This window comes from Dreissena polymorpha, chromosome 11, assembly GCF_020536995.1.
Source record: "Dreissena polymorpha isolate Duluth1 chromosome 11, UMN_Dpol_1.0, whole genome shotgun sequence".
NCBI classification, from domain to species: Eukaryota; Metazoa; Mollusca; class Bivalvia; order Myida; family Dreissenidae; genus Dreissena; species Dreissena polymorpha.
Genome location: NC_068365.1, coordinates 17,341,922 through 17,367,534, shown reverse-complemented (window position 1 = coordinate 17,367,534; position 25,613 = coordinate 17,341,922). Strand labels below are relative to the sequence as shown.

General features: G+C 35.0%; 1 protein-coding gene across 2 annotated transcripts in view; it reads right to left on the bottom strand.

Annotated features, from left to right (window-relative positions):
- LOC127851025 (diacylglycerol lipase-beta-like) overlaps window positions 1-25,613 on the bottom strand; it is an 84,928-nt gene that overhangs the window by 42,222 nt on the left and 17,093 nt on the right. The gene's annotated exons all lie outside the window — the stretch shown is intronic.

Here is a 25,613-nt window from a genome sequence, read left to right as displayed (position 1 = left end):
CAAGTTGCTATCTTCAATATTGCAAAAGTATTTATAAAATAAGTGATTTGGGCCACATATATTTGACCTCTGACCTTGAAGGATGACCTTGACCTTGACCTTTCACCACTCAAAATGTGCAGCTCCATGAGATACACATGCATGCCAAATATCAAGTTGCTATCTTCAATTTTGCAAAAGTATTCATAAATGAGCGATTTTGGCCACATATATTTGACCTCTGACCTTGAAGGATGACCTTGACCTTTCACCACTCAAAATGTGCAGCTCCATGAGATACACGTGCATGCCAAATATCAAGTTGCTATATTCAATATAGCAAAAGTTATTGCAAAATGTTAAAGTTGGCGCAAACAGACCAACCAACAGACCAACCAACAGACCAACAGACCAACCAACAGACAGGGCAAAAACAATATGTCCCCCACTACTATAGTGGGGGACATAAAAATAAACGCTTATCACTTTTTTACTGATTTGACTGGTAAGTGAGTGTAAACAAATAAAAAACCAAATAAAGGGTATACAACGGCGAAAAATACCTCGGCATTGGCGTCGCGATCTTGAGTATCACGTGATTATCCCTATATGATATACTGTTTGTATATTGTCATTGTTATATATAGCTTTGCTCTAAAGTTAAAGAGATGTATAAATTATATACTTACATTAAATTAATGGAGGTTAAATATTACAATTTCGAACACAATTCCTACTAAATGACAAATACTAGTAGACCTAATTGGTTATATAATTGTATCACATACACGCTCCGTTGCAAAACTATAATTTAATATTGATTTGCTTTTTTTGCAAAAGAATTGTTCTCTTGACGAAGGTATCAATTCAAAACAATATTTTGTTTCAATATTCATGGCGGTCAGATAACTCCCTCTGGCTAAAAAAAGACATCAATCTCTTTAAATCTCGGACTCAAAATGATAATGAGTATGTATTAAACTATGTATGAAACAGGAAAGTGATGATATTTCTATCGTTATCATTTAAAAGTTTACAGAGCTTCACGATGGAATGTGTCTCGTGTCGTGTCAATGTTAAATATTTAACGACAAACTTATAACGGAAATTTGCTGCCATAAATCAAAAATCTCGCATGTCCATGTTACTGATTTATGTGGTGACGATGTTCTTTCCGTCTGAATTATATCGCTTGCTATTGTACCACACGAAAATTTGTTGTTGTGGTGTTAAGTTTCTTATTATCGTTTAAACACTAAAAACTTGCAGCGCTCCATTATCACGTGACCAGGTCATGACCTGTAGGGAACAGGGAGCGGGCTTCTTGGTCAGTCGCGCGGTTTTCTTCCCCGGAATTGCTTCCCACCCTCCCATCCCCTTATTTTGTTGAATATTTAGTTATTAGCTAATCTGCTACGTGGTTTAAAATTTGAACATTTTGAACTTTGATATGTAATGTAATTGTTTATTGTAATTGTTTATTACATAAGATTATGTTTTGTCAAATTATGATGCACTGTATTTGTATTTTACATGAATGGTATGCGCACTATTGATTTGTGTATTTATGCGCATGATTTAAACTTAACATTGCGCGCGCTTAATTAGTAGGAGTTTGTTAGCTAGTTTGTAGAATAAATCTCCCTGTACCCCTCACAGTATGTTGTTTGTTTTGTTTAACGTATACTATATTAACGGCCCAGGTCGGAAATCTATAATACAGGCAATAACGAGTATACGGACCTGTCACAATTTTATTGTATGGACCGCGCGCCCTAATTTGAAAGAATGGCGTACCGATGTGGATCGCACACGGCTAAGCATGGAAGCGCTAAATTGTGCTAGCGATTGTTTGAAACCTAACAAGATGCGTTTGTGAAACACAATGTCTCCCTATATGACGCTTGACCTTGAAGGATGACCTTGACCTTGACCCTTCACCACTCAAAATGTGCAGCTCCATGAGATACACATGCATTTCAAATATAAAATTGCTAGCTTCAATATTGCAGAAGTGACATAACATGAGCAATTTTGACCCAAATATTTGACCTTGAAGGATGACCTTGACCTTTCACCACTCAAAATGTGCAGCTCTATGAGATACACATGCATGCCAAATATCAAGTTGCTATCTTCAATATTGCAAAAGTATTCATAAAATAAGCGATTTGGGCCACATATATTTGACCTCTGACCTTGAAGGATGACCTTGACCTTGACCTTTCACCACTCAAATTGTGCAGCTCCATGAGATACACATGCATGCCAAATATTAAGTAGCTATCTTCAATATTTCAAAAGTATTCATAAAATAAGTGATTTGGGCCACATATATTTGACCTCTGACCTTGAAGGATGACATTGACCATTCAACACTCAAAATGTGCAGGTCCATGAGATACACATGCATGCCAAATATCAAGTTGCTATCTTCAATATTGCAAAAGTATTCATAAAATGAGCGATTTTGGCCACATATATTTGACCTCTGACCTTGATGGATGACCTTGACCTTGACCTTTCACCACTCAAAATGTGCAACTCCATGAGATACACATGCATGCCAAATATCAAGTTTCTATATTCAATATAAAAAAGTTATTGCAAAATATTAAAGTTGGCGCAAACCAACCAGCCAACAGACCAGCCAACAGACAGGGCAAAAACAATATGTCCCCCACTACTATAGTGGGGGACATAAAAATAGTAAAATCATTTTTATTTGGAATCTAAAATTGTATGCGAAACATGTTTCGAAGTAGGGATACGACATGGATTATAACTTATTTTAAGAGTTTTCTTTTTTTGTCAACGTTTTTGCTTTACAAATTGGTTGAAACAAAGGATGAAAATGTTTGGTACAACATGAGAAATAGAAAACACTTTGGGCCTTGTGATATAATGAAGATTAGCAAGGCAGCCCCAAACCGTATTTGAAACTCAGACGTCGGCTGCGGTACTTGAAGTTTTCTTGCTGGGTAATAGGTCATTCGATGGGTTTTTTCTTAACGAGTACATGAATCAAATTAAGCGTAAATTATTGGTACCCGGTGTGCATTCAACGTTTATACCAATTCAATTTTATAGGTCAATTAATACTATAAATTATAATGTAAACACAGTTAACGGTAAATAACCTCGTTTTGCAACGTACACTGTGCATCTTACCGCAACTAAACATATAAGCAGTAAATGTACAAACTCGTATCTATCATTATTTGTCCCTGTAGATGGAATTAAACACATTTTTATATAAAATAGTAAATTAAACAAGTCGAATGCACGTGCGATTTGTCCGGTGAACGCACTTGTTTCAATGTATCTGCTAATCACAGCTGCCATTTTCATTCGTGTAACTCTACAATACAACATTAATAAGCAGACTAGCGGACCAATTAAGAGTTATCATGCTATTCAAGAGACTGTCAGGTTCCAATTGATCGATAGAAGTTGAATAAAATTATATTTTAAGGTACAATGCCCGAGCCTTTTTAGCATAGTTGCGGTTACGCAACTATGCTTATGTTAGAGCTACATTTCGAAAACCGACATGGAACGGTTGACCATTATGAAGCCTTACCTGATCAAAAATCAGACGAAATATCTATTTAATATAGTATATGGTAATTCTAACATTTTTTTTTATTAAGAAACGTTTTTCTTACGTTTTTTTCCAAGAATATTGCTGACGTTTTTAGTGAATTTTTCTAAGACCGTTTTACGTGAAAAAACCTTCTAAGAAACTAAAACAAATTTCGTTCGTAAAACAATTCTGTTCTGGTTGATAGTGATCTCACACCTACTTTCTATTTCCTTTGTTTACTGTTCTGGGAGAGGTCAAATTCATTAGGCCCTGGTTTAAGGATATGTAGAATTTTATTGGTTAATTATAAATAGAAATTAACATATTCTCAACAGGAAGTGGGGCATAAAGCACTTTCGTTCTTTGTACATGTGTAAAAAAAAATAGCGGAGTACGATGAATGTTTTCTGATTAATGACATGGATCCTGACCTGCCTTTCTATGGATTTAAGGAAGTAGAGTTTGAAAGTAACAGAGATGTGTTAATTGAAATTAAAATGATTTACTCTGAGCCAGAAATTAACGTTACGAGTAGAGCTAACGGTTTAAATGAGGCATCGAATTTAATGGATTCGCGCAAATTCTGGACGAGTGTTGTGTCTGTAAAATATTAAATGGAATGCCGTTAATGTATCAAGTCGGAAAAGAAAACGGATGGTTGCATAATTGTATGCGTGAAATAATGTAATTCTACCTATTTATTTTCATAGTTATGTCATTTTGTAACCATTCACATTCGTCACGATTTGGAATTCCCGTTTCTAAAAATAGAACATTTTGGTAGCATGAACCAACAAGGGAGGCGACTCGTGATGTCAAAAATTGTTAAGGTTACAATAAACTAAATAATCGAGTCATGAATAATCGAGTCATGAATAATCGAGTCATGAAGGTCTGTACTCTCTAAACCAGGAACCTATACTGTATAGGTCCCTGTCTAAACAAATCCTCATATTTTCCTCGAAGGCATGTTTTACACTTTAGACTGTTGTTCTTGTTTTATCGTTTGGAGATATTGATAGGTGTTCACTATTAAATACCTGAAATAGGATAAAGTTAGAGATTAAAGTAAAAAATGGTACTGCAAAAGGTTACAATCCACTACAACACGGCCGAAAAAAGAAGGTGCAAAAACAGTCGATTTTGATTTGATTTGAGTCGAATTCTTTTTTGGTTTGAACATGACATATCTTTTTTATTGCCTAAATCGATTCAGCTTAGAATGCCCGTCAAGAAAAGGTATGGTTATAGGGGTCTCTATGTGCAAAATGTTGTATTTATTTTCGCTCAAATTAGTCGCTTTTACATTGAAACAAATAAGGAAACTATTTAGTATATTTTGACCTAAACATTTACTTCAGCAGCAACTTCCCTGTATCTTGCAACTATGCTTTGAACGCCATCGGCGCTCTCGTTTATATCATCGGCAAATTCTGAAATTCATCTTGTGTGATCTCATGATTATAGCAACAGCTGTTTCGTGTGTGTCTGTGCTCTGGAAACGTCAGATCTTAAGTTATCAACAGGTCATGCAGATATAAGTTTGCTTTGGCCATGAAACAGACGTTTATGTAAACAATTAAGGGCATAAATCGATGGATGGCCATGCATTTGTTATTGCGATTTTGACGCTGATAATGATTACATGAATTTATTGAAATGCATAATTACATTTCACAAAAATGATACACTGTTCACCTCAGATTAATTAAGTTGTAATAATAATAATTGACGATCATGACGCGCATAGAGGATACAATCTGTTCAGCTGCATGTATAGATTATTAACCCATTTATGCCTAATGGACTTTCCCATCCTTCTAAATTGGATCAATTTATTTCCAAAATAAGGGATGTCTAGTATATTTATTTCTATATTTAGAATATTTCTTACAGAAATTCCTTTCTGCAAACAGCGCAGACCCTGATGAGACGCCGCATCAGGCCTTTTTTTCTAGACGCTAGGCATAAATGGGTTAAAAACAAACTAAACGTAATTTTGAAATACATGCTTATTTTCTGTCTTGAAGTCAGAGCTAATGGAGCCGATGTTTGTTCACAACGTTTGGTTTTTCAAATTAAATGACATGTGGCACAAACTGTACACCATAACGTCACAATGAAACGAAATACATTGGTTAATTGAAGATTGTTTTATACGTGGTTGCATGTGGTTTATCGATATTTGTATTTAAGACGAGTTTACATATGTTTCAAAACTTAGCTTTTAATATTGCGACCACGGGCAAATAATATATTCCACGAATTTAAATAATGTGCATACATAGTTTGGGGATGAAACATGAATCTAATAAAGAGCCATTGAGCCATAGAAACGTGTGTGCTTTTTAATAGCAAAACATTTTGTGAATACAATAAATATTGTGTGTAACCAGAGCATATTTCAGGGTGGGAAGGGGATGGTGTGGGGTGGGGAGGGGATGGTGTGGGGTGGGAAGTGGGGTGTGTTGGGGTGGGGAGGCGATGGTGTGGGGTGAGGAGGGCATGGTGTGGGGTGGGGAGGGGATGGTGTGGGGTGGGAGGGGATGGTGTGGGGTGGGGGAGGGGATGGTGCGGGGTGGGGACTGGGATGTGTGGGGTGGGGAAGGGATGATGTGGGGTGGGGAGGGGATGGTGTGGGGTGGGGTGGGGATGGTGTGGGGTGGGGGGATGGTGTGGGGTGGGGAGGGGATGGTGTGGTGTGGGGAGTGGATGGTGTGGGGTGGGGGTTGTGGGGGTGGGAGGGGATGGTGTGGGGTGGGAAGGGGATGGTGCGGGGTGGGAGGGGATGGTGTGGGGTGGGGAGGGGATGTGTGGGGTTGGGAGGGGGTGGTGTGGGGTGGGGATGGGGTGGTGTGGGTGGGGAGGGGATAGTGTGGGGTGGGATATCGCCGTGAAACCCATGCACATATTCTTAACACTCCTAATAGCACGATACCTTCTGATTTTTAATAGATGTTTTTATTGGTAAAGAACACACTTCTCTTTCCTATAATATCAAATTAGAAACAAATTAAGGAGCTATGAACCTGACAGCAACAAATACACTAAAACGCCTTTATATCGTAACACTCCCGTAATTCTAATGTCTAAAATATGGTTTAAGACATAAACTAAAATGCCATACGTTATGCTTCCGTTAAGAATATTTTCTAAATGTTAATCAATTATCCATGACGCCCTAATACTTCAGAAAACAGGTGTGGCTGCTCTTTCAATACTTGCACATGAATTGTGCGAAAAGTATTCACTGTATTGCGCCCATTGTTATTTTGTAATGAAAAAATATTTAAAAACAACTGTTTCTGTGTTCTTACATTTGTTTAAAACAGACGATTGCAGACAGATCGATTGTTAAAGAAACCATGTACTTGAATACCAGATCGTGCAGCATATTTAACAAATGAATCAAACGCGGACCAAAATTACACGGTCGATTCAAAATTAATTCATAATGTGATATTTAACATGATGTATGTGTTCACACTATACATTTTTACAAAATCCGTTGAAAGATATTCGGTTTATTCAATTGTAACAAATTTGGGTACTGCATTCGAATATGGTATGCGTATATATAGGCCGTGCTTTGTGAAAACGGGGTTTGATGCAGGTGCGTGAAGCTTCGTCCCAGATTAGAATGTGCAGTCCGCACAGGTTAATGACGCAACTTTCCGCATGTATGATATTTACTTTTACAGAAAGTCTTTTCTTAGCAAAAATCCAGTTAAAGCGGAACGTGTCGTCCCTGATTAGCCTGTGCGAACTGCACAGGTTAATCTGAGACGACATTTTACACTCATGAATTAAACCCCTTTTTCACAGAGCACGGCTCATATGGAAGTCCCGATCATGTTTCAGTTCAGTCGCAATTTCGGTGTTCATCGGCCTTCACAGTAGCCGCGTTCTTGAAAAAAAACTGGGCTAAATGCACAGGCTGCACAGGCTGCTCTAAGACGACACTTTCCGCTTAAATTGATTTTCGTTTAGAAAGACTTCATTTAACGAAACATTTCATATCAGCGCGGAAAGGCTTCCCGATTGTAATCATAGCAAACATGTACGAGACCCACATATCAAATGCTGATTTTGCTACTTTTTAACATATAAGAATGTAAATTTAGAACTACGCTTTAACTATTGAGAGTTTGTGAGTTCTTAATGAATTCGTTTATCTGAGGCACTGACATTTTAAAGTGAGTATAAGAATAAAAAGACATGTCTTGCCGGATTAACATTTAAGCAACGAACTACACTTAACTTTAACTACAACTACTTTACGAATCTCAAGCAAGATAACAAAACATTCTCCACTTCATTGCAAATTGATACGATCGTAGTGTCCAGTTGCTATGTTGTTCGCATGAACGTTTTAAAGTGAACTTAACACGCTGGTTAGAAAATAATATTCTGCTTAACGAATGACGTTGGTCTCTGTGGACTACAGTCGAGTCACAATAAGCTGAAATTCCCCAATAGCGGAACAATATAATGGTTCATGATAAATAATTTCTTCCTTATTTAAAAACAACGAATATGTCAGTGTGTCAACCTGTACACCAGCTTTTAAAAAGAATACGGGCCATAAAATAATTCGTCAACAATGCACGATATCTATTTCCGCTTGAATGACACCTTAAAGGCATTTAATCGTAAACCTCTATTTGCGTGTGTATCATTGTCGTTCTAGACAATGCGATAAGTATCCGAAAGAATAAATGAAAGGTGTAATCAAACATTGCCTGTAACTGTAATAAATATAGAAATGTTTTGTGTAGTTGAAATAAATCGTTTTAAATCAGATGCAAAGATTGGGGAATTTTCAGGGGTTTACTCATTATTTTAATTTAGTACAGCATCACACAGTTTCTATTTAATAATAAAGACTTCTATAAAGTTGATTGTGCAATTGTATCACAAACACGTTCCGTTGCACGACTATCATTTTAACACAGCTTATGTTCAATGTATAGTAGCGCTTTATTGTACTCCGCCGTTGATACTGGCGATAGTTTACCACTTCACGAGTATTAAACATTATATAAAAAATCTTACATTTCACGTGTGCATATGTTTTTGATAAGAACTTGCTTTGAGAGTTTTCAAATTGTTTTCAAAAATTATGCGTTCAGCATTAGCTGGCATACATAATGAAAATGTTCGCACAGAAACAGAAAACTCCACTCGGATCCACTTGTGTCACAATAGTGACTGGTCTATAGTGACTAGTCGGGTGGCCTCAAAGCTTTCGGCTTCAGTATATATATATATATATATATATATATATATATATATATATATATATATATATATATATATATATATATATATATATATATATATATATATATATATATATATATATATATATATATATATACAGGGCTGCCTGGTTGGTCTATATTATGTTATAGGGCCCTTCTATTTCTAAACGAGTACACGCATATGAATACGCGTATAGCATTTATACGCGGTATAAATTGACCATTAATATAAAATATGTAGTTCAACAAATACTATCAATTATATAATAAACAAAGTGAACTCATTTTGCATCACACGAGCTGCAATATAACATAACTAAACATATAAACGCAAAAAGCAGAAATTCGTATATATCACTATGTGTCCGTGTACATTTAATTCTCAGTGAAACAAGTCGAATGCACACGCGACTCGATATATTATTGTCCGGTATGAACGTTCTATTTTCAATGTGTCTGCTAGTTACTGTTGCCATCATCATTTCTGTACAATACAACATTAATCAGCAGGCAATCTGATTATTAAGAGTTATGAATGCTATTGAAGAGTCTGTCAGATGCCTTTTGAATTATAGTAGTTGATTATCTCTGGAACATACATTGACCGTGTGTTTTATACATCATCAGCAAATTCAGAAATTCACTCTGTTTGATCCTTAATCGAAGAAACAGCTGACACGTTTGTGTCTGTGCTCTGGAAAGAGCAGATCGTAAGTTAGAAACAGGTCATGCAGATAAGGCGGCTTTGGCTGTGAAACAGATCTCTTGTTTATGTAAACAATTTAGAGAGTGAGTCGAAGGACTAGGAGGGCCTTTCATTTGTTATTGCAATTTTGACGTCTGTATAAATATTTACTCGTTAAAACTTGGTATATGCAAGGACAACATCATTTGAAAGAAATTCAAAGTAAGTATGCAAATGCATGCGTATAGTCTGTAATATAATCTGATTAAAGTCAGATAACTGTTCTTAACAAAGGCAATGGCCTCGTATCAAAAAGGAGATTTCGCTTTGCATTAGGCTCGCATCAATACATTGATTTCTCTTTGCAATGGCCTCGTATCAACAATATACTTTCTATTAACAATGGTCTTGTATCAACAAGGTGATTTTTCTAATTAATGGGCAAGTATCAAAAAGTGATTTCCCCTCGTCAATGGGCACGTATCAACAAAGCGATTTCCCCTCATCAATGGGCTCGTATCAACAAAGTGATTTCCCCTCATCATTGGGCTCGTATCAACAGTTTTTCAAAGTGATTTCCCCTCACCAATGGTCTCGTATCAACAAAGTGATTTCCCCTCATCAATGGGCTCGTATCAACACTTTTACAAAGTGATTTCCCCTAATCAATGGGCTCGTATCAACAAAGCGATTGCCACTCATCAATGGGTTCGTAGCAACAAGCAGATTTATGTTGACAATTGGCTTATATCAGCAGTGATTTATAATGACGATGGATGTGCTTGCATCAACAAAAAGCACTTAACGATATGTCAATATTGACACACTTTACTTGACCATAATGTTCGTATTAATAAAGTTTATTATCAACAAAAACCTCTAGAAAATTGTATCTTTTGCACAAGAATCGTAACTTCTCTTGACAATGGATTCTTATCAATGAAATAATTCCGCTTGACAATATGCTCGCATAAATTCTGATATTCTTTTGAAGTTAAAATATCATTATATTAATTATAAATACAATCCTGTTGACAATGATCTCTTACAAAGAAGTATCTCTTGACAATTAGTTCTAATAAAAACATAACGTATATGTAATCTCATAAACGACTAGTGTCAATTGAAAACAAAGTATAAATTGTTCATCGACACGAAATGTATACCATTTTGTTACAATAAAACGAAATACATTTTGGTTGAATAAAGATTGTTTAATACGTGCTCGCCTGTCGTTTACCGGTATTTGCAATTCAGACGAGTGTAACTTACATATTCAAAACATAGCCTTTGATTTCACGCCTACGGGCAAAGGATGTATTCCCCGAATTTACGTACTACACATAAATTGTTAAGGGATGAAACATTAATCAAAGAAAAAAGCCGTTATTTTCAAATTTCGTATAATGTGTATGTTGTAAAAGCACAATACTCGTTTCCAAAACACCCAATTAAATGCGTAAAAATTTAAGTCATGAAACTGAGTGCGACACAGTAAAATGCACTCAAACGAATTTGCATCGAAACACTCACATTATTCTAATGTCTTCAAAACAACTAAAGATATAAACGTGATATTCCATAATTTGTAAATTGGTTGTGATCATTTTTATTACGGATGATTTGAATCATCCATCCATGACGCCCTAATACATCGTGATCGATGCTTTCTCATGCAGCACTTGCAACATAATTATGCGTACAATAACGATTTTCTTTTGCATTTCATTATTTTCTTATAAAATTATGTTAAAAACTGTGTGTATATGTGTTTTATTTAAAAGACGATTACAGACTGGCCAATCGTTAAAGCGACCATATACTTGAATACCAGATCGTGCTGCACGTTTAAAGTGATATTATGCGCATTTTTCACTTTTGAATTAAGCTGAAAAGAATTAACAGGTCAAACGAGTAAGTTAAAATGTGGTTACTGACCAATTATCTGCAACTCATCTTGCTACCAGTTGTTTATAAAAATATATTTTATATTCGATATTCTTACGTGACTCACCCAGTCCTCTAAGCCGAAATGATCCGTAAAACAAAATTGTGTCTTTGTGCCGTAAGAACGAATCTGCACTAAAACTAAATTTAGGTTCACATCGTTACATGCATGATCAGTTGTCAAACGAAAGTACGGTTGATATTCAAATGCATTATTTTTCTCTTTCCGGAATATTGTTTTAGTATGTTGATGTTGCATTAACAAATATAAGTGTATAAGAAGTGAAAACACCAAATATAAACAACGGTTGCGATAGACACCTATAAATCAATCTTACACGTTCGATTCGGAATAAATGTCAATGAGATAATAAGCATGATTGAAGTGTTCATATCCTGAATTTAAATAAAATCCGTTGATTCATGATCGATTAATTCTTACAAATTTAAGGTTCATGGGAGGGATAAAATTCATTAAAACTTTGCTTTGGTTTGTCTTCATTCAATGTGGTTCAATATTGTCAAACTATATATCATTTTAAAGGTAAAGACGGATAGAATAACATAAACACATTTTTGACATTCAATATTTTTTTGCTTTATTCATATTTTTGTTTTAAACCAATACATTTTTACCCTTATTTACAAAATCTCAATCTAAAGTTAGGAAGGATATGCACGACCGTAAGTTGAATAAATACAAAGCTATATACATATACAAGGTCAAGTTAGCAAAATTTCACAGAAAATTATTGTCGGAAAACAACAAATGAGTTATTATTCAACTGCATTTTTTGGATAATTTTCCTAAACAAAGTTCTAAAAATAACTAAACTGAACTACTTTTTTAAAAATCCAGGTATGGTGGATAATAAGAGTCACCATTCTATTTCATGGGCTTAATAATTTTGCTATAACCAAATGGAAAATTTTAAACCATCTCAAATTGAAAGAAATTGCAGATGACATATAATATTGTAAATAAATATAACGAAATAGGTTCGTCTGGGTAGAAATCATTGTAATAAAAGGAGATATTGCTATTCAATAACAAGATTTTATGAGTTTTGTGCAAACGACTCTAGAAAGCATAGTTTTACATAGAAATACACAGCTAGGTATCATGGTTTTTAGCATAGGTGCGTTTACGCACCTATGCTTATGGTATATACCACATTTCGAAAATCCACATCGATCGGTTGCCCATTATGAAGCCTTACCTGATCAAAAATCAGACGAAATATCTATTTAATTTAGTATATGGTCATTCTTACAATTTTTTTTTTGGAAACGTTTTTCTAACGTTTTCTTCCAAGAATATTGTTGACACCGTTTTAAGTGAATTTTTCTAAGACCGTTTTATGTCAAAAAATCTTCTTATAACCTAAAACAAATTTCGTTCGTAAAACAATTATATCTGCACTATAAATCTCAATCTCCTACGCAGTGGCCTCCCTTATACTAGAAGTTACTGACCGGGCGAAGCAAGGGAAGTAACTGCTGTGAGGAGTTTCTATAAAAATCTGCATTCAGAAATCTGTATTCAGAACTCAATCTGTTGTGCACGTCTGCATCTAACGCTTACCACAAGTTTTACGACAAATTTTTGACGCAGACGAATAGGGTAGCGTCTATTTTCATTTGTGAAAAGAAAAGTTCGATACAGATCTGTCCGTGCTTAAATTTTGAAAGGCTTGGGTAATTATTTTTCATAAGCGTTTCAAACACTGATGTAAATGGAAAGATTAACTATTTAAATAGTCGGTAATTGTTTGAAATTATTGATTTGAGAAATTCGCGGATGGCGATATCGAACTACATTATACCACGTGACGTAATTCTTCCCTGTATCTTGCACCTATGCTTTTAACGCCATCGGCGCTCTCGTTTCTTTCTTCCTTCCTGAACAACTACTGTACTTGTACCGTTTTTAATAATGTGTTCCTTTCGGCAAACCTACTCTTTTTATACATTTGTATATCGATTCCTTCTAGCCATTTTGAAAGCGTGGCACTCGCTGTGCTCCGTAGAAAAACGTGCATTACAAATTTGTCGAAATCACGTGAAGTAGTAAGAAAACGTGGTATGTGTACATGTATGTGTACGTGGTATGTGTACATGTATACACATACCTGAGAAAACACATCATTTTTTGACAGTTGGGTCGCGACTAGTAAAACAACTGTTTAACATTAATCAGGAAGAGATCTCGCTTTATAACAGAAATGATCACACAGAGATATAATCACTTACCCCATTTCAAATATTTTCCAGCTGATAATTCCTCCCCACACGTCTTTTTTTGTGTTTTTGTATTGTTTTTCTGGAGCCGAAGTGCATTTCACAGAATATCCGTCCGACTTCCGTTGTTTTCATTTTCGTTATTAAAAACTCCGTTTAAAAGAATTATTTTTACATTTAGGTTGTTGAAGCGAATTATTAGTATATATTATCAATAAAATAGTATACCGTGATGAACTGAACGGAGTTTCGTATCGATCTTTCTGTCAGTCTGTAAGCGTACTATCTTGTGCGCAATATTACAAGTGCATGTGATTCGACAACAATTGTAAACATTGGTGAAATGCTTCTTACAAAGTTATTTTTTTGAGTGTTTATGAGGTCTGATCATGCAGTTTGCACACATCAACGGAAAGATTACAATTCAATGCATTTACCATCGTCAACCGTTTGGAATGTCAATTTGGCGATGAGTGAGTTTTTAGCATGTTTCTTTCGATTTTATTAATTTAAAAATGGCTGCCCCCATCGTCATGAAATGACATGTGTTCGAGTTTTGATATTTCTAGATATGTAAACTTTTTTTACTATTTAAGCTTAACTTGCCCTCATCAATGTCGATATTATTAACTAGTTATATAATTTTCCGCCGAAATACGTTGCATAAACATCATTCAAATTTTTGAAAATAATGTCTATTTTTTTTTAATCGCTTTGTATTTTGATTGATTATGTCGATGGTATGAGACGTTGCTGCACAAACTTGGTAGCAGTTTGAAGGAAAACCATCCTTTTAAGCAAATATATATACATTTTCAATGTGGCACTCTTCGTTTAGTCAAATTTGAGTTCAATGCTAGGGGTCCCACATTTTTCAAACTGAAGCATGAACCTTAAGTGATGCATTACAAGAGCGTTTGCGTGTATAAAGATATTCTGACCATGTTTCAGTATATTACATTGTTTATCGGTCGGCAGTCAATGTATGATTTGTCGTTGTGATAAGTATCTCTTTACCAATAGGATTTATTCATGCGTTTTTTATATTCAGCTTCAGGTATTATGAACATCAAATATTGCTTCCTGATCTGAAATGAATAAGAGTTTAAAACACGATTCATTCTAACATATTGACTACTTCAACAACCAACTTCGCGATTTTATCATAAACAAGATCCAAATGTTAAACGCTGATTTTGCCACTTAAACTTTTAAAGTCAGACCTACGCAGTAAGAATGGGTGTGTGCGTGTCGTTAATAACTTCGTTTTTTCTGCGTCACTACTATTTCAAGGTGGGAATACGAACCCGATCAGTTTCGATCTAATCATAATCATAATCTTGCTTTTGAAATGTTCGCTCACTTACATTATTCGTAATAATAGAAATAGAGGCGTTCCGAGGTTACGACTCATGGTTAACGCTTTTAAAGTATCTTTATTGGAAAAAATATGTAGTTTCATAACATCATTATAGTGATATTATGGGCATTTTTCACTGTTGAATTGAGCTAAAAAGAATTAACAGGTCAAAAGAGTTAGTTAAAATGTGGTTACTGACCAATTATCTGCAACTCATCTTCCTACCAGTTGTTTAAACAAAAATATACATGCACATTATATTCGATATTTTACATGACTGGACAGTCCTCTAGGCCGAAATGATCCGTAAAACAAAATTTGTGTCTTTGTGTCGTATTAACGAATCTGCACTAAAACTAAATTAGAATTTCTGTCGTCAGTTGTCAAAACGAAAGCACGGTTGATTTTCAAATGCATTAATTTTCTCTTCTCGGGATATTGTTTTAGTATGTTGATGCTGCATTAAAAAAAATAAGTGTATATGAAGTGAAAACCCCACAAATGAACAACGCCTATATACACCTATAAACTGTTAGATGCCCATAATATCACTTTAATCAATATTAATTAATTGCACATTTGTTTAAAGTAAAAAATATTTAAACCTGCAAGTACATTAGAAAAATCATATTACATGTTTTGCATACTGTATTTTACGCGTACGCAGTATACAGTACATGTTTATGCACATTCCTTTCCTAATAGCGCTATTTCGCTCAGTTAAAATATACAGTATTCTCATTGTATGTGTAGTATATTACGAAACGTCTAAAAAAATATTTTCTTTTACCATCAATAGGGGCAAAGTAAGAAGTATTTTATCCTCTGCGCTGAAATTCAGTCACATGTATTGAGAGATAACAAAAATATAAATGGTATAACAATACATGGAATTGAACATAAATTATCCCAGTTTGCAGACGATACTACTATATTATGAGATGGTACCGAACAATCATTAAATGGAACACTAGCTGTTATACAAGATTTTTCAAATATTTCAGGTCTTAATGTTAATTTTGATAAAAGTAATGTTGTATGGATTGGTAAACAAAAATATAGTTCCTATACCATAAAAACAAAATGGAAATTAAATTGGATGCAAATAGCTTTAAACTGCTTGGAGTGAATTTTCATGTTGACCTGTCAAAATATTTCAAATAAATTACACTGGGAAAATTGTTAAAATGGAAAATATCCTGAAAAATTGGAAAAGAAGAACTTTAACACCAATTGGCAAGATTGTTATTGTGAAAACACTTATTGTGCCATTATTCAATCACTTGTTCATATCACTGCCTAATCCACCCAATACCATCTTAAATTCAATAAAATCTTCAATTCTGACTTTTATTTGGGATAGGCAGAGTAAAATAAAGTTTTCAACAATTATAAAGGAGTATAGTGAAGGAGGTTTAAAAATGATAAATTTGGATGCATATATTCTTGCATTGAAACTTAACTGGTTGCAAAAAATCCAATCCTTAAAGGCCCTATAAAGGTGACAAATCCAATTATTATGCATATAAACTGGTCTAATTTTTACCGGATTTCACTTACTCTTGCATACGAAATGCTAATAAGAGGGCCTGAAAGGCCCAAGGTATCCCCCGCAACATATGCTTTGTTTGAGGATGGGTGCAAATTGGACGGATGAACATAATGATAGATGGACGGACGGAGGACAATAACACAAAACTAAGACAAAGGAAGGTTCTTAAGCCTTCACAAATTTATTCATACCAAGTTTCAAAGAAATCCACCAATGCGTTTCCAAGATATGGCTCCGGACACAAAAATGCCTATAGTAAAAAGCATTTTTTCAAGATACAAAGGGCCATAAGTCTGTTTTTAACAGATGGTGTACAATGCCATTTGGCGTGCATCATCCTCTTATGCATATATATACTCATACCAAGTTTAAATGAAATCCGCCAAAGCACTTCCAAGATATGGCTCCGGACACAAAAGTGCCTATAGTAAAAAGCATTTTTTCAAGATACAAAGGGCCATAAGTCTGTTTTTAACAGATGGTGTACAATGCCATTTGGCGTGCATCATCCTCTTATGCATATATATACTCATACCAAGTTTCAATGTTATCCGCCAAAGAACTTCCAAGATATGGCTCCGGACACTAAAAAGCATTTTTTCAAGATACAAAGGGCCATAAGTCTGTTTTTAACAGATGGTGTACAGTGCCATTTGGCGTGCATCATCCTCTTATGCATATATATACTCTTACCAAGTTTAAATGAAATCCACCAAAGAACTTCCAAGATATGGCTCCGGACACAAAAGTGCCGGACGGACGGACAGACGGACGTCCGGACGGACAACGCCAAAACAATATCCCTCCGCCTCTGGCGGGGGATAATAACACAGCTTATGTGCAACGTAGTCGAGAATTATGGAAGATATACCCGTTTCATAATTGGAGGAAATGTTTACAACTTTGAAACTAACGTGATGTGTAGCCCCAAAGCGGTGACGTATGCTAAAAAATAGCCGAAAGAACATTCAATTTTAATTCTATTTTAAACAACTTTTTACCAGCAGAAAGTAACTTATTAGATCACTACAAACGTTTTAACCATTTAGAAGAGACCTACTTTGTGAGTGATACCGGAAAAAGTTGAAAATCAACGATATATTTTTGGTGACCTGAGTCACTTTCACTTTCCCGAGAAAACAGCGATGTAAATAAACTGATTGTTTGTAAACACGATTGACTTGGTGGACACTGTATTTTGAGCTCAAAACAAGTTGTATTGCTCATATTTTTATGGTAATGTCCAAAAGCATATATATATATTGTTTTTTAATAACCTTTATAAATAAAATATGGAAAAAACAGAATTTCAAACCCTTTTTGGGTAAATGCTTTAAAATGTTTCTCATTTTATTGTAGTAAATTAGATGTAAAAGCAGAAGAATTGTTGAATTATCCACTTTTTTTATAATCCAGATATATTGATAGGAAATAAAAGATTTTCTTTAAGTCATGGTTTGACGCTGGAATTCACTGTATAGGTGATATATTCAAAAATGGAACCTTTATTTCTGTTGATGATTTTAGTGAAACATACAATTGAAAATCAATTTTATAAATAATATAGGGGCGATAAAAGCAATAGAAAAATTTGTTAAAAAATATTGTGTACCCTGTCTCACTCAACACATGATTAAACCTTTTTTGCCCCCATTATTACAACTATTTTATTAAACAAGAGGGCCTGAAAGGCCCAAAATCGCTCACCTGAGATAACAAGATATTATTGGGACAAATCTTCTGACCAAGTTTCACAAAGATCGGAACATAAATGTGGCCTCTAGAGTGTTAACAAGGTTGTACTATAGCCATATAAGGAAAATACCCCGCCCCCCCCCCTGGCAGCCATGTTTTTCAACCAACCGGCATCATTTTTGAACTCGTCCAAGATATTATCGGGATGGATCTTCTGACCAAGTTTCATGAAGATCGGACAGTAAATGTGGCATCTAGAGTGTTAACAAGATTTTACTATAGCCATATAAGGAAAAATGCCCCACCCCCTTGGAAGCCATTTTTTTCAAACAAACATTATTATTTTCAAACTCATCCAAGATATCATTAAGACCAATCTTCTGACCAAATTTCATGAAGATTGGACAATAAATGTGGCCTCTATAGTGTTAACAAGGTTTTACTATAGCCATATAAAGCCATATAAGGAAAAATGCCCCGCCCCTGGTGGCCGTGTTTTTTAAGCAACCAAACCCATTTTCATACTGATCCAATATATCATTAGGACAAATCTTCTGACCAAGTTTCATGATGATCAAAAAATATATGTGACCTCTAGAATGTTAACAAGGTTTTACTATAGCCATATAAGGAAAATAGTCCCGCCCCCGTGGTGGCCATGTTTTTCAACCAACCGGCATCATTTTTGAACTCGTCCAAGATATTATTGGTATGAATCTTCTGCCAAAGTTTCATGAAGATCGGACTATAAATGTGGCCTCTAGAGTGCTAACAAGATTTTACTATAGCCATATATAGCTATATAAGGAAAAATGCCCCACCCCTTGGAAGCCATGTTTTTCAAGCAAAGGTTAACATTTTTGAACACATCCAAGATATCAGTGGGACAAATCTTCTGAGCAAGTTTCATAAAGATCGGAAAATAAATGTGGCCTCTAGAGTGTTAACAAGGTTTTACTATAGGCATATTAGGAAAAATGCCCCGCCCCCTGGCGGTCATGTTTTTCAACCAACCGGCATCATTTTCTTTATGCTTATAACATTGCTTTATGAAATAATTATTTAATCGCCATCAACTTATTATCCCCGTAATTACCTATGTCTGTCGTCTGCTTTAACATAATGATTTCAATTTTTAACCAGGTAACCTGGTTTTCCAAATTCAAAGGGACCCGGCATATGCCATGGCCAGATAATTTTAAGGAAACACGTGTTTGGAATTACACTGAGGTGGTGTATTTTAACTCAAGCGCTGTGACGTTAATTGATGTAAACATGATCGGCTTTGCGAAAGTGTTATTTTTGGAATAAATCATTTACAATTGATATTGGCCTTTGCCTACAATATTGCGGCCGATGGAAACCGTCGTATTAAGAGATAAAGTAGTCGAACGATATGCACATTTTAGATTATGCATATTAAAATTTCATATTATGCATATTTCATGTGCAAAACGCGTACAATTTTTCGGATTACCGTTTTCGGATACTGTATTTTTTCGTCGATTACGATTGATTTTCGAAGTTCATAATAGCAAAAATAGAATGACGAGTACACATGCGGTGATACGGAAGGTGTGGTTTAAAATATTTCGAGTTGTTTTCACCAAACATTGCAATTGGAAAAACTAAAAAAATAGTATAATTAGTAAGGGCTCTGGGTGGGTTGGTGTCTCTGCCCTTAATTCATATGTGTATGTAACTGTAGCTGAGATCTGGTTTATTAAGTCACACCCACAACATTGATTGTATTATCTTTATTGTAAAGCCATGATAATATTTTATAAGAAAATGACACACTGATATTATGTGTGTTTATATATATATATATATATATATATATATATATATATATATATATATATATATATATATATATATATATATATATATATATATATATATATATATAATATATATATATTATAACTTAAATCCAATCGATATACATTTAATAAAACATAGATAAAATGAGATTCATTGTTTTTTCTTTCTTTTTGCCTTCAGTACCGTTTTGCGGAAAAGTCCGCATATGTTTTGGCTATTATTTTTTTAAGGAAAAAAATTATGGCTATTATTTTCTGAAGGCCAGAGTGAGCACAGTTTAAACTAAGTACTAAAAAAAGAGGAGTGAATGTCACCTCTATGCCACCGTATAATAACGCTTACACGACGTATAATTTTGTTGGGCATTGGTCGAAGAAACAAAGTTTAACCCATTTATGCGTAGCGTGGAAATAAATTGATCCAATTTAGATGGATGGGAGAGTCCACTAGGCATGTGTGGGTTTATAAATCTGTAAAAAAAAATGTGCATGCACGTTTGAAGTATAATTTGTCATATACTTGCCCTGAGAACATTGAAATTTTGTACATTTATCTAAACATTAATAAATCATCAACATAGTGCAAAATGGACGAAAATCATAACCACAGATACTCGACCACTCAGGTAGGATGTTTATGTAAAAAATTACAGGATTGGACCAAAGACTGTGCCTTGGGGTCACAAGTAGTCGCATCTGATACAGGCAAGAAAAAGGGTGAAGGTACCGGTAATAAACACTGTTGCTTAGTAGCTATCACTTTTATATAGCAAAAAACATTGTTGCTTATTACTGGTTCGTTCCAGGAAGAAAATTCGATTTTGTTAATAAAATCTTTCTACACAATGTTATTAAAACATATTCTGTATAAATCAAATTGTCTTAGTTATTAAAAGAACAAGTAGCAGGTTACAAATGTTAAATGATGTAAATAATTATATACATTGTATGCAAAATGTACAAATATACATGTAAATAGAATAGTCTAAAAGTTCATGCAATACAAGTACTGTTATTGTTGATGTGTATATATAAATAAACTTTAAATTCTAAAAAGAACTATTCTTTAAAAACTTGAAACCTTAGTAATTCATCCAATACATAATTCACAATTGTAAACTTTGGTTGTAAAAATATCAGTCAAATCTGAACCTTAATGCTAACCACATTGCCTGATGTGTAGTTTTTGCTAATTGACTGACAGTTTCAACTAGATCTAAACATTATTACAAGTAAATAGATAACTAGTCAATTTTATTTTTTCTGTAGCCAAATAAAAATAAATATTTGGCTACAGAAAGAACAAAATTGACTAGTTGTTAGCTATACACATATTGAATCCTGTAGTTCTTGATTAATTCCTGAACGTATTGCTTTGTGAAATACATTCTGGAATTTATCAAGAACTACAGGATTCAGGTTCCTAGGTACCGGTACACGCATTTCAAAAACTTCTGTACAAATAACAAGATGCCAATGTAATTCCCATCATCGAAACGTAATTTGTCATTTTGCTCTTTGTAAATATTGCAGTGTACACAACATGTAGTGAATCCTTTGTGTGAGGTTAAACCACGTGACCTCTGTATCGGTCAGCTAAGCAATCAGTGACGTCACAGCAGAACTGTGCTATTGAAGCTACACCTACTTAGCGAATCTAAAGCATGATAACAAAAACATTCTCCACTTTGTTGCCACTTTATACGATAGCAATGACAAGTTGCCATGTAATTTATTGCGAATGTTTTTTAAAAAAAACATCACACGCTGGCAAAGAAATAATATTCCGATTTACAAAAAATGTTGATGGTTTCTTAAGATGTTTATGATAATAAGTTGGACTTCAGTGGAGTTAACCTAAAATTCCAAAAAAAGCGGAACAAAATAATGTTTCATGATGTATTTTTTCTAACCGCTTCCTTATTTAAAAAAATGTTTATGTCATTGTGTCAACCTATTATCCAAGCTTTAAAAAGACTACGGGCCATACAATAATTATCCAACAATACACTGTATCAATTATCGTTTGAATGGCAGCTTCAAGCATTTAATCGCAAACCACGATATGCATGCATGTGACTCTTAAGCGTTCTAGACGACAATGCGATAATTATCCGAAAGAATATATGAGCCTTGTTCTGAGAAAACTGGGCTAAATGCATATACGTAAAGTGTCATCCCAGATTAGCCTGTGCAGTCCGCACAGGCTAATCAGGGACGACACTTTCCGCCTTAACTTGATTTCCGGTAAGGAGGGACTTCCTTGAAACTAAAAATACCATAAAAGCGATAAGTCTTGTCCCTGGTTAGCCTGTGCGGACTGCACCGGCTAATCTGGGACGATACTTTACGCACATGCATTAAGCCCAGTTTTCTCAGACGCGGCTCAAATGTTTAATAAATGTTTAAACGAACATTGCCTGTAAACGTAATTGATAGAGAACAGTGTTGTGTAGTTCAAAGAAATCGCTTTGAAATCAGATGAAGAGTCAGTCTAAAATAGCGGTGCGAAAATGGGGGATTTTGCGGTTTACTCTTTGTTTATTTGAACCTTGAAAAAAACATGTCGCGTTTTACTTTGTTGTTGTAACAACAACATACAGTTGAAAAATATATACAGTATAATGTAGCGTTTGTTTGTATGAAAGAAGCAAAATAATAATAATAACAATAATAATAATTATAATAATAATAACAAGGGCTGTTTGTAAAACATGCATGCCCCCCATATGGGCTCTCCGTTGTAGTGACAGCCATTGTGTGAATATGTTTTTTTGTCACTGTGACCTTGACCTTTGACCTAGTGACCTGAAAATCAATAGGGGTCATCTGCCAGTCATGATCAATGCACCTATGAAGCTTCATGATCCTAGCCATAAGCGTTCTTGAGTAATCATCCGGAAACCATTTTACTATTTCGGGTCACCGTGATCTAGACCTTTGACCTAGTGACCTGAAAATCAAGAGGGGTCATCTGCGAGTCATGATCAATCTACCTATAAAGTTTCATGATCCTAGGAATAAGCGTTCTTCAGTTATCATCCGGAAACCATTTTACTATTTCGGGTCACCGTGAACTTGGCCTTTGACCTAGTGACCTCAAAATCGATAGGTGTCATCTTCGAGTCATGATCAATGTACCTATGAACTTTCATGATCCTAGGCATAAGCGTTATTGAGTTATCATCCGGAAACCATTTAACTATTTCGGGTCACCATAACCTTGACCTTTGACCTAGTGACCTGAAAATCAATAGGGGTCATCTGCGAGTCATGATTAATGTACCTATGAAGTTTCATGATCGTAGCCATTAGCGTTCTTGAGTTATCATCCGGAAACCATTTCACTATTTCGGGTCACCGTGACCTTGACATTTGACCTAGTGACCTGAAAATCAATAGGGGTCATCTGCCAGCCATTATCAATCTACCTACGAAATTTTATGATCCTAGGCATAAGCTTTCTTGAGTTATCATTCGGAAACCATTTTACTATTTCGGGTTACTGTGACGTTGAACTTTGACCTAGTGACCTGAAAATCAATAGGGTTTATCTGCAATTTATGATCAATCTACCTATTAAGTTTCATGATCCTAGGCCTAAGCGTTCTTGAGTTATCATCCGGAAACCATTTTACTATTTCGGATCACTGTGACCTTGACCTTTGACCTTGTGGCCTGAAAATCAGTAGGGGTCATCTGCGAGTCATGGTCAATCTACCTATTAAATTTCAGGATCATAGGCCTAAGCGTTCTTGAGTTATCCTCCGGAAACCATTTTACTATTTCGGGTCACTGTGACCTTGACCTTTGACCTAGTGACCTCAAAATCAATAGGGGTCATCTGCGAATCATGATCAATGTTCCTATTAAGTTGCATGATCCTAGGCCCAAGCGTTCTTGAGTTATCATCCGGAAACCACCTGGTGGACGGACCGACAGACCGACCGACCGACAGACCGACCGACCGACCGACATGTGCAAAGCAATATACCCCCTCTTCTTCGAAGGGGAGCATAATAATAATAATAATAATAATAATAATAATAACAATAATAATTATAATTATAATTATAATTATAATAATAGATCATTGTATTAAAGTTGATTATATTAAATAATTTGGAGTTAAACTTGTAACATATTAGATGCAGAGCACTTCATTAGAATTCAATTTACAGGTAACAATGGAATAAGTTGTGGATCAGTTTAAGCGGCTGAGAACACAATGTTATCAGTTCTACATCACCAGTTTTTGTATAATTTCTTATAGCGTTCTATGTATATCTAAATCTGTGTCTATTATCATCTTATGGTAGAGTCGTGTTTCTTTGATCTTAATTTTACAATTCAGGCGAAATGTTAAATAAATCCGTTTATATCATATTCCAGTCGTCTGTTATTATCGTAGTTTCCGTAAGCCCAAATACCTTAAGATATATATATATATATATATGAGCCTCGCTATGTGAACATGGGGTTTAATGCATATGTGTTAAAAGTCGTAAAAGATTAGCCCGTGTACTCTTCGCAGGCTTAGCATGGACTACACTTTCCGCTTTTATGATGTCTTTTAAACAAGAAATATCTTTAAAAAAAGATATACGGCGTTGATTGTGGTTGCAGTTAATGAAAGGTAAAGACTTCAATGAATGAGATCAAAGATAGCGAATGTTTTTTTCTGTGCAGTTCTTAGCTGCAGCAAACGCAGTACGGGATGATACGCGGAGTTTTCGCGGCTTTTCATGATCCTAGGCATTTTACATTATTACATATTGCTGGTCATAAACGTATAGATACAAAACAGAAAACCAAAAGAAGAATCGAAGTGAAATTAAAACATATGAGTCAACCGGCCACACGCGAAGTATCCGTATATATTTTAAATATTTATACGCACGTTCTTCGAACAAACCTGTTTTAGTGGTTTGTCTGGCGTTGCTATTTGATTCGATTTTTAACAGTATCGAGAATCATTGCGCTCATGCTTAATTCATTAGTCAATATGATGGCATAATTCTTGTTAAATCAAATAAAAATAATATTTATCATGGTATTGTTGTAAAACACATTAAGAATCCATTATTGACATACCATATGATATCGCTGGATATCTTCATTTAACATCTGTCTGGTTTAAAGAAAATTCCAGTTCACCTAATTCACCCTATAGCGTCTTTATTATGTAACGATTATTTTCCTGGCCGCGAACTCCGATCAGCACATAGGGTAGAGACGCAGCGATGACCTGTATGTAAACTCTGACATTCACACACAGTGGCCGCAAATTGACCCGATATACCTCGCGAGTTGAAATGCAATGCATTGAAGTGAGTCTTCGCTTCCACTGCTCTCTATACTTTAACATGTTAACATGTTGACAGGAATATGGAAGTTAGTAATAAATATGAGAAAATAGCCTTTAAGTGCAAACGTTCTGGCGCTGAAAATCTTCTGAAAATAAAAGGTGGACGCACA